At 49.5% G+C, this 3,434-nt stretch overlaps 1 non-coding gene across 1 annotated transcript; it reads right to left on the reverse strand.

Moving 5' to 3' along the window:
- Positions 1-305: 305 nt before the first annotated feature.
- On the reverse strand, positions 306-500 carry LOC144482045 (U2 spliceosomal RNA). The gene has a single exon (XR_013495847.1). It is a non-coding gene; the product is annotated as a U2 spliceosomal RNA (small nuclear RNA).
- Positions 501-3,434: the final 2,934 nt, after the last annotated feature.

The raw sequence follows: 3,434 nt of genomic DNA on the forward strand, positions 1-3,434 counted from the left end.
TTCCTCCGTTGCTGGGAAGCTGAGGAATGCCCTTTGAGGCACAGCATGCCGGAGTATAAAATGGAACTCTGGAATTTAGCCTTTGTACCTCTTAGGCTCAAAGAGCACTTATCCTCTGCGACTGAAATAGGTAGGGCAGAATTGACAATATCCCTGCAAGTAAGGGCCTGGTGGGCCAAATTTTTTTTAAATACTTTTCCAATTCAATCAAATCCAATTCAGAGTCTCAACAAGTTGAGACATTTCAGATCCAGGCTGACAAGACAGGGCGGGAGACCAAACCACCCTGTCCTGGGCCTGATCTACATGAGTCAAGCTGATTGGAGAAGGGGGAGGTTCCTCCTCCAAGACTTGAGCTCATTTGCATCTTAGCCAAAAGGCCGAGATGCCGCTTTTAAAAATTGCTTCATATGAAACATATGAAGCGTAACCCAATGACCCCAACGAAGTGCAGGCGATCCATACTACACTTGATCTTAGCCAAAAGGCCGAGAAGCGATCCTCTACTGAGGTGCACCTTGAGGAATTAATATTCTGTGTCAAGCACTAACCAGTCGTGTTAAGAAAGGAAGTCTCACATTCTGAACATGCTTACAATAATTATTTGAGAACCTAAAAGCAGGGCTTATTTCTTTTGCGTTAACTGTAATAAATCGAGGGTGACTCGATGTGGCTTGCATCAATAGAAGCCTTGTTGCCAACAATCAGAATATTATGTTCACAAGTTCAGACTAATTCAGCTCCCTGGCTCCAAATGCCAGTCCCCCTCGGCTTGCTGTCCGCACCCTCCTGCTTGTCTCACTCCTCGCTACGAGCATCCATAGGGTCCGACCTGAACACGTGGCCCTCGGGAAACATCCCCCCCCCCACCGCCACCCCCCCCACCCCGACCCCCCCCGACCCCCCACTCCTTACAGAGCCATAAGAACATAGGAATTATGAGCAGAAGTCGGCAAATTCAACTCTTCGAGCCTGCTCCACTATTCAATCAGATCATGGCTGATCTCTCCCTGGTTTCAAATCCACCTCCCCCACATCGCCCCATGCTACAGTGGCACAGTGGTTAGCGCTGCTGCCTCACAGCGCCAGGGACCCGGGTTCGATTCCCGGCTTGGGTCACTGTCTGTGTGCAGTTTGTACGTTCAACCCGTGTCTGCGATTCGTCCCACAATCCAAAAGATGTGCAGGTTAGGTGGATTGGCCATGCTAAATTGCCGCTTAGTGTCCAAAGATGTGCTGGTTAGGTGGATTGGCCATGTTATATTGCCCCTTAGTGTCCAAAGATGTGCAGGTTCAGTGGATTGGCCATGCTAAATTGCCCCTTAGTCTCCAAAGATGTGTAGGTTAGGTGGATTGGCCATGCTAAATTGTCCCTTAGCATCCAAAGATGTGTAGGTTAGGTGGATTGGCCATGCTAAATTGCCGCTTAGTGTCCAAAGATGTGCAGGTTAGGTGGATTGGCCATGCTAAATTGTCCCTTAGTGTCCAAAGATGTGCAGGTTAGGTGGGTTGGCCATGCTAAATTGTCCCTTAGTGTCCAAAGATGTGCAGGTTAGGTGGGTTGGCCAGGGTAAATTGCCTCTCAATGTAAGGGGCGGTTAGGAAGCTAAATATGTGGGTTATGGAGATAGGGCCTGGACGGGATCATTGCTAGTGTAAGCTCGATGGGACGAATGGCCTCCTTCTGCACTGTAGGAATTATATGATTCAATGAAGCCATTTCTGCCTGTCTCTTATTATACCATGTGTTGTGGCGCTGGATGAGGCAGCATTTATTGCCCATCCCTCATTGCCCCTTGAGAAGGTGGTGGTGAGCTGCCTTCTTGAGACACTGCTGTCCATGTGGTGTCGGTACACCCACAGTGCTGTTAGGGGGTGAGTTCCAGGATTGTGATTGGACATCAGCCAATCCATGCGGTGTAGGTACACCCATAGTGCTGTTAGGGAGGGTGTTCCAGGATTGTTATTGGACAAGAGTCAGTGCATCTGGTGTAGGTACACCCACAGTGCTGTTAAGGAAGGAATTTCTGGATTGTTATTGGACATCAGTCATTCCATGTGATGTAGGTCCACCCACAGTGCTGTTAGGGCGGGAGTTCCAAGATTGTTATTGGACATCAGTCTGTCCATGTGGTGTAGGTACACCCACAGTGCTGTTAGGGAAGGAGTTCCAGGATTGTTATTGGACATCAGTCAGACCATGTGATGTAAGTACACCCACAGTGCTGTTAGGGAGGGAGATCCAGGATTGTTATTGGACATCAGTCAGACCATGTGATGTAAGTACACCCACGGTGCTGTTAGGGAGGGAGATCCAGGATTGTTATTGGACATCAGTCAGACCATGTGATGTATGTACACCCACAGTGCTGTTCGGGAAGGAGTTCCAGGATTGTTATTGGACATCAGTCAGTCCATGTGGTGTAGGTACACCCACAGTGCTGTTAGAGAGGGAGATCCAGGATTATTATTGGACATCAGTCAGTCCATGTGGTGTAAGTACACCCACAGTGCTGTTAGGGAGGGAGATCCAGGATTGTTATTGGACATCAGTCAGTCCATGTGGTGTAGGTACACCCAAAGTGCTGTTAGAGAGGGAGATCCAGGATTATTATTGGACATCAGTCAGTCCATGTGGTGTAGGTACACCCACAGTGCTGTTAGGAATGGAATTCCAGGATTTTGACCCAGTGACAGTGAAGGAACGGCGATATATTTCCAAGTCAGGATGGTGAGTGGCTTGGAGGGGAACCTCCAGGTGGTGGTGTTCCCAGGTATCTGCTGCCCTTATCCTTCCAGATGGAAGAGGTTGTGGGTTTGGAAGGTGCTGTCTAAGGAGCCTTGGTGAGTTGCTGCAGTGCCTCTTGTAGATGGTACACACTGCTGCCAATGAGCGTCGGTGGTGGAGGGAGTGGGTGTTTGTGGATGGGGGGCCAATCAAGCGGGGCTGCTTTGTCCTGGATGGTGTTGAGCTTCTTGAGTGTTGTTGGAGCTGCACCATCCAGGCAAGTGGGGAGTATTCCATCACACTCCTGACTTGTGCCTTGTAGATGGTGGACAGGCTTTGGGGAGTCAGGAGGTGAGTTACTCGCCAGAGGATTCCCAGCCTCTGACCTGCTCTGGGAGACACAGTGTTTATGTGGCTGGGTCCAGTTGAGTTTCTGGTCAATGGTAACCCCCAGGATGTTGACAGTGGGGGATTCAGTGACGGTAACACCATTGAATGTCAAGGGGCGATGGTTAGAGTGTCTCTTATTGGGGATGGTCATTGCCTGGCACTTGTGTGGTGTGAATGTTACTTGTCACTTGTCAGCCCAGCCTGGATATTGTCCAGTTCTTGCTGCATTTGGACATGGACTGCTTCAGTATCTGAGGAGTCGCGAATGGTGCTGAACATTGTGCAATCATCAGCGAACATCCCCACTTCTGACCTT

This window comes from Mustelus asterias, chromosome X (assembly GCF_964213995.1).
Source record: "Mustelus asterias chromosome X, sMusAst1.hap1.1, whole genome shotgun sequence".
In the NCBI taxonomy this organism is placed as follows: Eukaryota; Metazoa; Chordata; class Chondrichthyes; order Carcharhiniformes; family Triakidae; genus Mustelus; species Mustelus asterias.